General features: G+C 45.2%; 1 protein-coding gene across 2 annotated transcripts in view; it reads left to right on the forward strand.

Moving 5' to 3' along the window:
- The window catches only part of TTLL10 (tubulin tyrosine ligase like 10), a 106,134-nt gene that overhangs the window by 59,778 nt on the left and 31,844 nt on the right, over window positions 1-14,512 (forward strand). The gene's annotated exons all lie outside the window — the stretch shown is intronic.

Below are 14,512 nucleotides of genomic sequence, written 5' to 3' on the forward strand. Positions count from 1 at the left end.
GACCCCAAGACTCTATAACTCTGTTTTGTTTAAACAATTCAATTTAATGGAACGAAAGAAATGTGTCATGTCCTTCTTATTTTAAAATAAATTTCAGTGTCATTTTATGATGCAGCATGAGGAATAATAAGAACGAATAGATTTTAAAGCATAAATCCATTGATATTTTAATATATTGTGGGGGAGCTTGTGACTATGCTGTCCCTTGGCCCCCGCTGTGCTTAATCTGTTCCTGCGACCCAGGACAGCTGCCAGTGCTCCTGCCGGTGGGCAGGCCGGGAACGTTGCCAGTGTGTGGTGCTGGCTTCTGAGCGTGGCAGCCTTCCAGGCTGTTGCATTTCCTGGTAGAGCTTTGCAGCTCCACGGACACCAATTTGCATCTGTGGATGTACGTTTTTTATCCACATAGGGCGCCTCTGATAAAATTGTCTGGTGATCATAGTCCCCTGTCACTGCGCATTTTAGTCCTTCTTTGATTTCAGGATTTTGGATCATATTTTCACAGAATCACAGAATCACAGGGCTGGAAGGGACCTCAGGAGGTCATCTCGTCCAGCCCCCTGCTTCAAGCAGGACCAACCCCCGCTAAGTCATCCCGGCCACGACCTTGTCAAGCCGGGACTTAAAAACCTCGAGGGATGGAGACTCCCCCACCTCTCTAGGCAACGCATTCCAGTGCTTCACCATCCTCCTGATGAAGTACTTTTTCCTAATATCCAACCTACTCCTCTCCCTCTTCAACTTCAGACCATTACTCCTTGTTCTGTCTTCTGACACGACCGAGAACAGTTTCTCACCCTCCTCTTTAGCGCTCCCCTTCAGGAAGTTGAAGGCTGCTATTAAATCAGCCCTTAGTCTCTCGTCTGTAACCTAAACAAGCCCAAATCCCTCAGCCTCTCCTCATAGGTCTTGTGCTCAAGCCCCTTAATAATTTTTGTTGCCCTCTGCTGAACCTGCTCCAGCAAATCTACATCCTTTTCCTAATGGGGGGCTCAAAACTGGGCACAATATTCCAGCTGTGGCCTCACTAGTGCCGAATAGATTACACACTGGTGTAATGAAATCTTCCCTTCACTGTTAGCAAAGGAGCATGAGGCTTCTAAGGGAGAGGTATGGTAACATCCACATAGGCTATAGAGATAGACAGCCATCAGGACAGGCTTAGTAACAAGAAGGAATGAGAACCTGCAGCACAAGGGCAGCATGCGGCCCATTGAGTTCTATGTGTGGCTTGCCAGACATTTTGTTTCCCATTGCCCATGCCCAGGGTTGCCAGATTTGGCTGGTTCTCATCCACATAGTTCTTTTCCTTACCAGTATTACTGAAGTGACACACACTGAATGGCACAGGAAGTGAGGCGGGGTGCTGGTTGCACACAACATTGCGAGAGCCAGGCTCTCCCTCTGCATCCAATCCAAGTGCTGCTGTGGTACAATCAGCACTTCCTGCAAATTCTAGACATGCAAGCGCAGGCAGCAAAACTACCCTATCCCAGGAGATGGTCTTGGTTACAACAATCTTGCAGCCCACTGAGATGAAGGAGGGCCACTCCTGCCACCCACTCCTAAGCCTCGATTGTCCCTGACTGAGCTGTAACCTTACAGTTGTTCTATGCTCATATCCCAGAATTTGGTTTTATTAGCTGAAAATAATAAAAACAGGAGGAGACAGGTTCCCTTCCCTCCTACCCTGCATCCCACTCCATTGTTGATACCTATAGATGTCCATGGCATCAGAGCGTGGGTGCTAGAGATGATGTCATATGAGTTTCATAGAATTCATTGTAGGACTAAATTTAATCCCCTTTGGCAACAATATGTTTGCTTCACTAAAGAAGACAATTCACATATTAGGGGTGTCTAAATTTAGAGAGTGTTCTGCAGTCGTTTTGCAGTATTTTTGTATTATGAGGTGTTTTGTAATTACATATTTGTATTTTTTAAAAAACCTTTAATTTGTTTTAAAAGGGGGAGACCGAGAAGAAAGTTTTAGACAGAAAGCCAGGAAACATGTTCTGTACAATCACCATAATCCCAGTCCTGGGGCAGGGTCCCAGGCACTGTATAAAACAGCCATACAAAAAAGTAAATAAAATCGAGAATTCCAACTCCACACTCAACTTCCCTTAAATTGTGGAATTTACATGTTTTGCTAAGAGGGTGAAGGTGGCAGGGAATCAATAATAAAATATTGATTTTATTTAATAAATAAAATAACCCTCAACACAATGTATTGTGGACTGCACTTGAACTTTTAGGAGGAGTTTGTGACAAGCCCATTATAAAGCATGTAAATATTTATAAAATATCTCAGTACATGAAATCTTGGCCCCATAAAAGTCAAAGTCAAACTGCCATTGAGTTTATTGGAGCTAGGATTTCACCCTAAACCATAAACACGATAGAAAAGAGAGCACAGAAGAACAGTCCAATAGAGAATCGAGGGTTTACGGAGCTTGATTGCTTCCTTCTCCATTTTTCACTTTGGGCTCCATCCTCCCTTCACTTATGGCAATAGGGCTGTGGCCACACCTGGCTAAAACTTTGAAATGTCCATGCTAATGGCCAAATCAAAGAATACTAATGAAGGTCTGAAATGAATATTCAGTGCCTCATTAGCATGCTGCCGCCCACAGCGCCTTGAATGTGCTGCTCTCAAATGCACGCGGCTCAGCTATATGAGGGTCCTTTTCGAAAGGACCCTGTGCATTTCAAAATGCCCTTATCCCTCTCGTGGGGTCCTTTCGAAAAGGAGCCCCGTGTAGCCAAGCCACGCGCATTCGAAAGCAGCACTTTCAAAGCGCCGTGGCTGGCAGCATGCTAATGAGGCACTGAATATTCATTTCAGACCTTCATTAGTATTCTTTGATTTGGCCATTAGCATGGCCATTTCGAAGTTTTGGCCAAGTGTGGCCACAACCTGGGAGTTTGGCTTGTGGCTTGCAAGAGGCTGGAAGTATGGCCTGCTGCTCCTTTGCTTTTGTGCTATCTAGGCTAGATTCTGGGTGGAGTAAATTTATCTAATTTGTTTGGCTACAGTGGTTCTGCCCTAACGTGCCCTCAACTAGAATCTGTCCCTCTGAATTTCATTTTTACTCTGCCCAATTCTAAGTTCTACCTAGCGTCACATTTTCCCAGCGGATGTTCTTCTCTTTCTTCCTTTTGCTCCTTTCTTCATAGCCAAACATGAACCTCTGAGATCAAGTTGAACTTTCCAATGTACCATGACCAAGGGAGTTTGAAATTTGGCAAATGTGTTTACCCATCCCGGATAAGGATGCATTTCAGGAAGTGCCAGTCACTCAGAGTTTTATCCAATTTCCTTTAATGTCAACTGGAGTTTTTCCATTGACTTCAGCAGGAGTTGAATCAGACCCATAGACTGCATCAATTCTCGTGTTGTATAGAAGCACATGATCTTTGGCCTCCGGAATCATCAGAAATAATTTGGAAGGACACAGTGTAGATAACTCCCCGTCCCCTCATGCTTCATCAAAAACAGAAGCCATGTCCACTGACTCACAGCCTGGGATTGGCTGAAATCTTTGTAGCTGGCTTGGTAATTGGAAGTTTCAATAGTCTCTATTTTTCACAAAACTGTCTCTTCTTCCATTTAAAAATGCTTTATAATGTGATTGATTGATCATGTGAAATGTTATTTGTGTGAAATTGTTGCCATTCTTTAGCCACTGTTTCAGTATTGAATTATACTGTCATACCTATCATCGACAACTTTGTAGCCAAATAATGCTGATTTGGCAGGTTCAGTGGTGGGTATCCATGTTCCACTTGGTATTGCAAGAATAGGTAGAGGTATGCTTGGGATCCCTTACTCAAAATAAATTTGCACGTACATTGATTTGTATTTTTCTGAAGATTAGAATTGCCTGTGTGTGATAAAAACTTCTTCCTGGGCCTTTTCCCTTTTTACTTTGGTCCATTTCACGACCCAGAAATTTTGTGAGTCACAGAATCTCAAAGGTCACTCCGAACGTTCAGTGGAAAAATTGCTGTAAATGTAATAACCTCTCAACTTGCTGGCTTATTTCAACCAATGGGGTTGCAGCATACAAATGAGTGACAGATGGGTGATGAAAAGGAAGCAAGAAGGTAGAGGACATCACGAGATAACTATGCACCAGTGTGCAGAGTTGTGCTGGTCTGATGCAGCCGTGGTAAAAGAGAGATTAAAAAAGAGGATGAAGGAGCTATCGGTATGGGGTGACTTTCTCACCATTCCACAGGGGGCTGTAGGTGGACAAAAGGGAGACAAGTAGGCTGGGATGACAGAGCCACCAAGACATAGAATGCTCACCGGGCAGAGAATCCAAAAGACATGGAATCTCAGTAACTTTCACAAGTACAGGCTGTACCTCCCTAAACCAGGAATATCTGGTCCAGCTGGATCAGAGAACCCTGGGGCTGGGCAAGAGCCCAGTGGCTTGAGAGCCAGTGTCCAGCAACACTGGGTTCAGAGCCGACATGCAGGCTAGCGGCCTGGCTGGGGCTGCTATTTTATTGCACCTTTTATTTGAAAAGCCCCCATCACTTGGTAGGCATTAGGTAGTTCAACCTCACATCCCCTCTGGGTGAGGGAGGGAAGTATTGCTCCTATTTCACAGATAAGGAAACAGGTCGAGAGAGATGTTTTATCGCAGCCTAGATAGTGAATCATTAGCAAAGCCAGGCACAGAGCCCTGATTCACGCTCTCCAAGTCTGTCCATTACATCATGGCTTCCCTGTCTAGCTCCATAAACAGGGTTTGATGCTGAATTGGTACCTCTGGCCCTTCAGCTGTTTGACATGGGACTGTGACTCTGCTGGTATCATGCACTGGGGCACCTTGGTCTTACATACCAGTCTATTGAAATGTCATTACATCATCCACTAACTATTTGGTACATGTGCATGAAAGGGGAAAGGGAGGGAAGGATGCAGAGGAGCTTAGGTGAGTGGTGGTGGCATGGGGAGCCAATGACAGGGGGCCCCTCCCCTCATATGGGTTTGTTCAGATCCTAAGGGCGCCAGACCAGGGAGGGCCGATCTGTATCAAATACATGAGGGAATCCTACATGGGTGAGCAGCATCTTCCAGCCACTGTATTTTAACTGCTAGCAAATACCTAAGCTCCCCTGCATCCTTTCCCTCCCACACACGCATGCTACATTGTTAGTGGATGATAATGACTTGGTTCAACAGACTGACGGTATATGAGATCAACGTGCTCCAGTTCCAAACCATGTGAAACAGAGCTGAAGGGGCCAAAAGTACCAATTCAGCATCAAACCCTGTTTATGCAGCTAGAGGTACCTCTGATATAATCGATAGACTAGGGCTAAAGCCACACGAGCAAGTTTTGCCAACAAAACTGGTGGAAAGTCCACACACAAACTACGTTTTGTTGACAGTATGTCGACAAAAGTTGGTGCTTCCGCTGGCAACCTTCTGCCTCTCCCAGATGAAGAAGAGTGCCTTTTGTTGACAGGTTCTGTATGGATGCTCTGGGGTGGCCTTCTCTCAACAGATAGGGTGTCCTGTCTGCTGTGCTTCTGGGTGCCTGTTTTGTCGCGTTTGGGCAGTCCGACTGCTCTATCCACAGAGCTGAGTGCTTTTCTGATTGGCCTTTGTGTGTGGCTACACTCTGTCGACAGAAGTTTTGTCGGAAAATCTCTTCCCACAGTGACTTCTGTCGATAGATTGTTGCCATGTAACCGTAGCTTAGGAAAACATGAATCAGGGCTCTGTGCCTGGCTTTGCTCATGACACTATGTAGCCTGGGACTCTCTCAACCTGTGTCTTTAGCTGTGAATTAGGAACAATTCTTCCCTCCCCCACCCAGAGGGGATGTGAGGTTGAATTAATTATTGCCTAGCAAGTGATGGGGGGAGGCCAGATAAAAGATGCAACAAAACAGCAGTGTATTATTAGGATAACCAAAATTTTGCTATTAACATCTTGGGGGTGAGGGAGGCAGCACAAGTTCTCTTGTCAAATGCAAGGAGTGAGGGTGAATTGCAGAACTTTTGGCAAGAAGGAGGCAACCCAGCAAGAAAAAAAGTCATAAAATACCATTCAGAGAGGAGAACATGGAGTATTTTGGAGAAGAGTTTATGAGCAGTAGGTCCTCATGGGGGTTTATAAGAACATAAGAACAGCAATACTGCATCAGAACAATGGTCTGTGTATCCCAGCATCCTGTGTCAGATTTCAGAGGGAATGACCAGACCAGGGCAATCACTGAGTGATCCATCCCCTATAACCCACTCTCAGCTTCTGTCATTTAAAGGCTAGGGGCACCCAGAGCATGTGGTTGCAACCCTCACCATCTTGGCTAACAGCCACTGATACACCTATTCTCCATGAACTTATCTCATTTTTTAACCTCATGACGTTTTTGGCCTTCACATTGTCCTCTGGGGAAGAGTTTCACAAGTTGACTATGTGCTGTGATCTCTCTCTCTCTGTCTCCCTTTAGCCCAGGACAATGTATTCTATCCATGGTGAAAGCATATTCACTAGAGACCTTTTTGTAAAGTGACACTTTAAAACACAGAGGTAAAAGTGTGGCTAACTCTCAAAGGGTGAAATCTGGGCCCCAGGGAAGTCAACAGCAAAATTCCCATTGGTTTCCCCCTAACAGATTAGCATCATCAAGGCATCAGATATCACAAGTTCTATTATAAGGTGATATTGTGTGATTGCAGCTGGAGTCACAGTAATTATCGTCTATCTTGTAAACACACTCGGTCCTTTTCCCCAACACAATTTCTCTCACTATTAAGCTGTGAAACTCTTTATGGAACAACACACTGACGAGTCCCCCCACTGTCAATTCATTATACCCCTGGCATTTAACCTAATTCTCAGTTTCTAGGCCATGTGTGACTGATGTAGATAGCTGAGGGAGTTATTCATAGACAGATTATGTAACTGCAGGCTGCAGAAAGGCTTTCAAGTGGCAGCTTTCAAATAAATGATCTGAGAGAATCTCTTTGGGTTTTTATTCTTCATTCTTTATTCAAGCTTTTTGGATCTGCTTTTCAAAGGCAGCGAGCACACGACTGCAACAGAAGTGAAGAGAGTGGCAAACTCAGAGCTCCTCTATCACTCAAGCCTTTTATGTTTTATGGGCTATGTTTTCGTTTCACTGGCGGCAAGAAGAGAGCAGGGAGGATGAGCTGACACCTGGATTCTAGACTGTGGATGGAGTAAGGGTCTCAACTTTTTGAAACTCAGTGAAAAGGAGTTTGGGTCTGATGAGAGGTACATACACGGGTGTGCAGTTTGTATAGTCAGGGTGCGGAGAGCCACGGAATCAAACTCTAAAGTCCACATATGATGGAAACCACTTCAAGCCACCAGCTGTGGTAGCACCCCTAGCATCGATGGGCAGGGGGAGCCAGTTTCAGTGAAAGCAGTAAGACCCGGATGCTCTTTAGATAGTGAAAATAAACAGGATCTGCGTGTCCAGTGCAGGTTTTGGACAGACAGAATAAAACCTTTTTGCCAGAAGCTGGAAATGAATGACAGGAAGGATTGATTGATGATTACTACTTCTGTTCATTTCCTGTGGGGCACACGGCATTGACCACTGTAGGAAGATAGGACACTGGGTTAGATAGACCTTGGTCTGACCCCAGTGTGGCTGTTCTTATGTTCACTGGTGGTTAGTGATGATATACAAATTCTGGGAAAATTCCACTCTGAATCTGGAGTGTAGCTTTATAACTGGTCCCAAACTCTTCAGAAACCTCAGATCCTAACACCCTGTATCATTCTTTAAGTCCAGATCCAAAGCTGAATTTTGCAGTTCTCTATATTGATACTGCCTTGGTTGCTCATATGATGTTCAGTCTCCATGGCCCATTCACTCCATGGTCTTGTCTGATGAGACAGCAGATAAGAGGGACTAATGCAGTGGTGGCTTTTTTATAACGGGGACAGCCAGACACAGGGGATGGTCCTGGGCACAGACCACTAAATTTTTTCACATAAAGTTTTTTTACCTAGAGCACCACTGGAGAAGGCCTTTGGGTGTCATACGCCTTGTCAACATCCAAACCAGCCTCCCCAGAGATGGAAGGATCCAAGTTCTAAGCCAATGAATTCCCTTGAATCTATTAATCACTTCTCATGTAATTGCTTCTCATGCTAACCATTTTTGGGCCATGCATTTAGACAAGGTGAAAGTTAATCAGATAGAAATTGTCCACTGAAAAGTTGCTAGTTCACATTCTGGTTGGATGATTGCTTTGTCATCGTTGTTGAAAGTGACAATAGGGTAATGTGGCTTTGGGGGTTTCTGCTTTGTTAGGGCTGCACACAAATGCTGCATCATGTTAATGTATTGTGATTGTTGAAGTTGTACAAACATCCCCACAGACCCACAAGTATATCAGTATACAGATGTTCCCACAGTGATTGCTTATTCCCTGGCTGGAATGGAAAGAAGCTATATTGGTATACATCACCTTTATACAAGAATAACTGATTTCACACTTGGGGTTATACTAGTATAACTATGTTGGTTAAATATCACGGCTCCTTAGTAGCATATTTATACTGGTACATAATCTGTACAGAGGCCACACCTTAGAAATCCAACTCTGTAATTAGAGCTCTGGAAATGTGAAGAACCACCTTTCAGGGTTACTGTGCACCTAACTATCCCTCCCCATCTATCTTCTTCAGACCACAGGCAGGCAATTGGCCTATATCAGCATCGCAGATGACATCACATTAACATTATGATCACTGAGCCCAACTTTTAGATGTTATGGCTTCAGGGCAAGATGCAGATGCTCCATCTATTACCTTAACAAAAAACGTCTGTAAGAGAAAATGGCCATGCTTACCACACATCTTAACAATCAAAAGGCCCCTATACTTTTCAGGTAGGAGAGACAGAATGCACGTGTTTGTAGAATATAATGTGACAAGTGCTGTGCAGGTGAAATGCAGAGGGCTCACACGCATCTGACTAAGTGGGATTTTGCCCATGAAAGCGTATGCTCCAAAATACCTGTTAGTCTATAAGGTGCCACAGGACTTCTCGTTTTTCCAAAGGGCTTGATTCATCCTTGTGTTTCTGCAGTAATACAGCTGAGGCAGGTTCTTTTGTAGAGAGGAGGGGTATAAGATTCAAAATCCTTCCTAGGATGATGATGATCTTGAGTGGACCCCAGCTCTTAATTTCCATAGTCTAACTGCTTCTCCAGCACACAAAGGAGAAGCTCCCAGCCAGTAGCCACAAAATCTTCCTGTGAGAAAAAAGGAGTAGCAGCAAAGGATGTATTTTACACACTCACACAAAGCCCTATGGACAAACCCCTGCTGAGACGAACTGAAATAACTGGTACAGCAGACAAGCATCTGATGAAGTGAGTCTGTGCTCACGACAGCTCATGCTCAAAACTTTTCTGTTAGTCTATAAGGTGCCACAGGACCCTTTGTTGCTGTTACAGATCCAGACTAACACGGCTACCCCTCTGATACTTGGTACAGCAGAAGCAGTGTGATGGCTAGAGCCCTCCGTGGTTACAAAATTGTAGCTGCATCCACTAAAACGAGCCACAGATATTTGCATCCACATCCATGGAAGCAGATACCCGTGGGTATGAAGTGGATGTGTGAGGGTTTGTAGGACTCTAGCAATGGCTGTCCTCTGGGCCAACACACCTGGGATTTCAAAAGCCAAGGCTTGGGCTAAAGGGTCAAGGTGCCGCAGCTGGAAGCTGTAACAACCCATAGCTTTGTTGGCTCAACACAGAACAGAACCAGCCACATACCAGGGGTGAGGGACATAGAAGCTGCTGAGGGGGCAAGAGGATCTCGGCAGAAACAGGCTCATCAAGTGCCTCACATGACTTGTCACAGAGGAATGGAGGCAAATATTGGCCTCTGCGTGGATTATTTTTTTAGGGTGTCAGGACTCAGGTGAACAACTCATCGCCTCGTCTCTGCACTGCACACAGGCTTCTTTTGGTGAGCATGTGGGCTCTGCACCATCGCAGAATTAAGTCCTGCATGTTCTGTAAAGTGTACAATAATAGATGTTGCTGGAAGAATGAACGGGGAGCAATGGGTGGGGGGGAGAGGTCAAGGCACAGCCTCTTGCTTCTATAATAAGGCTTCTCGCATAAACTGTCTCCATCTGAAACATGGCAAATCTTCCAAACGAATATATTTAACGTGTCAGGAGACGTCTAGTCACCAAGAAACAAACAGTCTGAACCCAGGGCTGGGCGGGGCACTTAGATCTTCCGCCTCTGGAGGCAAGAGTTTGGTTTAACATGGGCAGAAATTCACTTTGTGATCTCCCAGGTTCTTTGACGACAGCAGCATGTGGAGGTGTTTGCAGTGCCCACTAAGTGCCGTGTGCACCCCTGCCATCACTGAGAAGGAAAGAGTCCTAATGCTAATCCCATGCCCTTTACTCAGGTTTTGTTCAGTCTGGACATGGGTGAAACCTCCAGTGGATTTAATTCTGAAAATCTTCATCGCACTAATCATTCCTTGCTCTTGTAAATGCCATTCAGTCAAGTAAGGAGATAGACTAATTGCAGCCTTTGTTTCTGGGCCACAGCTGTGCCAGGACCCGCCCTCTCTCCAGGCCATTCCATTGTATTGTCTCTGGCTACAGCTCTTGCTTGATTTCCCTGGCTGTCTCTGACCAACTCCCCTTTCTGCACCGAGTCACTCACGGCCACAGCAGGAGCAAGTGGGTGCTGTTAATGGCCCATGGGCCAGATCTGGACTTGCCAGCATTTCTATGTGGCCTGCTCAGCTGATCAGAAGAATGTGCTGTAGTGTGTATTCCGCTGCCCCTCCCCGGACCTTGCTCCATTCTGCAGCTGAGCTGCTCCCAGGACCCCCCTACTAGTTGTGTGGATGGTTCCTGGGTCCAGTAGCCCTGCCACTAGACTGGGGGTGGGGTCTTAGCGAGGCCTGTCCACTTCCCAGCATCCAAACAGTACTAGTTGGGTAGAAGTGGGAGCAGAGGGAGGGGAATTCTGAAGTCAGGATAGAACCCAGTTTTCAAATGCAGGTGCCTGGATTTCGATGATCACATCAGCAATTAATCAAGTAAATGCCCATTTACTATACCCTGGAATTAATTTGTCTCTCAGTGTGGGGTGCCCAATGTTTGAAAATTGGATCCATCTCAAAAGGACTTTTAAAAATCATTTGGATAGAAACTTGGAGTTATTTTTTTAACTCTTGTTATAAAAATCTGCGAGAGCAGAGAATTTCAAAAAATACATCCCTGGTCTCCCCCAACCCCTGGGCTCCATCTCTGCAGAGCAGGGACCGGGGACAGGGACACACAGGAGAGCTGCTCCTGTCTGAGGTGTGAATGGTGACTGAGAGGAATCCTTCTTAAAGAGGTACTGCCCTGTTTCTAAGACTTCTCCAGGATCCAGCTCTCTCTCCCTCACACTTTTTCTCTAGCCTCCATCCCCACCTGAGGCCCACCCCTTCTAGGGGCTGAGAGCTGGCCTCTGTAATTTCACCGAAATTTGTGAAGTTCTCCCTCCCCCAAAAATTATCATCCACGCGATCTGAGCACTCTGGGATGTCAGGGAAATTCTAATCTATATCCTAATCTGAATTATGGGACTAATCTCCCTGGAAGATACCAGGTGTAATTTACCCTCCTAATGATGGATTAGCATTAAAGGGTTCATCCCTGTCTTCTTCATTCACAGATTGCACATATTTAGGAAGCAGCAAGGTCAAGTGCATATTGGAAAAGGAGCTGCTGAAAATCATGGGCGTTAAGAACAAATGCAGTAGGCAGCACTTCCCTTTCCCTCCTTCTGCTCTTTCTTTAGGCTTATTCGATAGCAGAGTAATAATGATAAATGGTGAGATTTTTCCATGCATGTGCAAGAGGCCCATGAGCAGAGTATCTGAGTGCAGTTTACAAGGTGTGAAATTCAGTGTCTTAACATTTCCAAATAATAACTGCAGGGATGTATTTTTTGAAATTCTCTGCTCTCGCAGATTTTTATAACAAGAGGAAAAGAATAACAATTCCAAGTTTCTATCCAAATGATTTTTAAAAGTACTTTCGAGATGGATCCAATTTTCAAACATCGGGCACCCCACACCGAGAGACAAATTAATTCCAGGGTATAGTAAATGGTCATTTACTTGATTAATTGCTGATGTGATCATCCAAATGCAGGTGTCTGCATTTGAAAACTGGGTTCTATCCTACCTCGAATTTCTGAGAAAGGGAAAGGATTTTGTCTAAATTTATGGTTTTATTTAGATTCTCATCTTTAGACAATTTAGACAATTTATTTGTATTAAGTCTGAAGACCTTCTGAGTGGCACAGTACTTTTATGTACGGTTTGATTCAGGTTGCAATTGTTTTAATGTTATACCCTGTTAGAATCAGACCTTCAGCTGGTACAAATGAATGGAGTTACATGGCTTTATTCTAGTGGAAAAGCATTCCTTCAATACACAGAGGAATACACATCACTGTGCTCTCGGTCCTACTGAAATCAATATCAAAATCCTCCTTGATGGGATCAGGTGCTGTATGAATAATGCTAAGAGACTCCAAGTTCTCACAGCAACAGACGGCTTTGCATTTGTTATGTTGTCTGGCAGCAGGGGGTCTAAAACAATGGGCAGTTTTGGAGGCTGTCATGGCATCAAGGGTCTGCATCTGGTCTGTACGGAGAAATAACTGTCAGTCTTTCCAACAGTAGTTGAAATGACAGGGTATTGTTTCGCAGCATTTCCTAATTATTCAATACAATGGCTCACCATAGACTATTATTACCAATTGGTACTATCATAGCATGTAGAGGCCTCTGCTGAAATCAAGACCTCATTCCCCTAAGTGCTGTACAGACACCTAATAAGACACAGTCCCAGTTACAAAGACCATGTGGCAGAGATGGGCAAATACCAGCCAATGGGCCAGACCTGGGCCCTACCTTTATATTTACTTGCGCCTCTGTAGGCATGGGACGATTACAGCTCTCGGTGGCCATGGATCACTCTACACAGCCAATGGAAACAGCAGGAAGCGGTGCAGACCAGGATGCTGCTTTCTGCTGTGCCCAAGAAGAGCTGCTGTCATCTTATACTTGTGGAGTCACAGGTGAATATAGTGGCAGGGGCCTCCCAGGGACTAGCACTTTTTTATTGCTTCCCCCTGCCCTACTGTCTAGAATGACACAATGGAGGTGACAAACATCATGATCTCCATTGTACAGGAGGGGCACTGAGGCACAGAGAGAATAAATGACTTATGCAGGGTCACACACAAAATCTGTGGCAGAAGCAAGAACAGGACCTCCTGAGTCCTACTCTAGTGCTTCACCTACAAGCCTGTTCTTCCCACATGGGCCAAAAGTTAGAATTGTGCCCAGTGATGGCTGGCACTAGTGACCAGCCTCGCCGTTCTCTGCAGGAAATCACACTGCGGCCCTTGAAGACTGGACAGATCTCATTAGGTTTTTTCTGAACATCATCATTTCCCCGGCCACTTCGTCAGCATCTGAGCCTGAGAATCTGAGAATAAGGGGCAGAACCATGGCAAGCCCTGACCTGATTAGTTACCAGCCTAAACCCAGCTGAGTGTTTCTTATTCCCACCCACGCAACTCCTACGGTCGAGCCACCACAATTCATTTGTGCTGTTCCATTTCCTGGCTGCCTGTCACTGAGAATGGGGCCATGGAGCTGTTGCTTTCTGCATGCCTGGTGAAATTCTACAGGCATCAGGTGGACACACAATCATCCACTTCAAAGCCTCGCTAGGGTCAATGGGGTAACATAGCGGCTTATTCTGTGCCCCCAACCTGTGCACAGCTCCTGCCAACTCTATGGTCCTGCATTTCTGATATGAATAATTCATTAATAGGTGTTTGTTATGGCCACCGTATCTGTCGTGCCCAGGACCTTTACAGGCAGTTTTCTGGCAATACTGACTAAACTAGGGAGGTGCCATTTCCTATCTGATAGATTGGAAACTGAGGAACAAACCGGCAACATGACTTGCCCAAGATCAAATAGGGACTCTCAAAGCCAGGAGTTGAATTCAGCATTCCTGAGTCTCAGCTGATGTCTTTAACCATTAAACCATAGGAGAAGTCTTTTCTGTAAATCACCACACTGTTGTCACCCACAATGTTCCCTGTAAATTGAGTACTTGGGCAGCTGCCCAGAAGAAATTCAGGTGCTCCTCAGCTGGTTATCAGAGCTCCCACAGCCACCCACAGCTGTCAGCATGTGTTTCTGGTGGTGGTGCACTTCTGCACATGCCTTGGTGCACGTAACAAAATTGATTCTACCCATGGATGGACAGAATTAAAGGGAACTCTGACCCCAAATCTCTGCCACTGGTTTCATATTGGATCCCTCCTTCCCATAGGGACCATGCTCTGGACTGCCCATTGCCCACCCTAGGTGATCGAATAGTTCATGTGCTTTTCCATTTCTAGCTTCTGCGGCGCGGGTGCTTTTGATAGCAAAGACCCCCTACTA

The sequence above is a fragment of the Carettochelys insculpta genome, chromosome 23 (genome assembly GCF_033958435.1).
Source record: "Carettochelys insculpta isolate YL-2023 chromosome 23, ASM3395843v1, whole genome shotgun sequence".
NCBI lineage: Eukaryota > Metazoa > Chordata > Testudines > Carettochelyidae > Carettochelys > Carettochelys insculpta.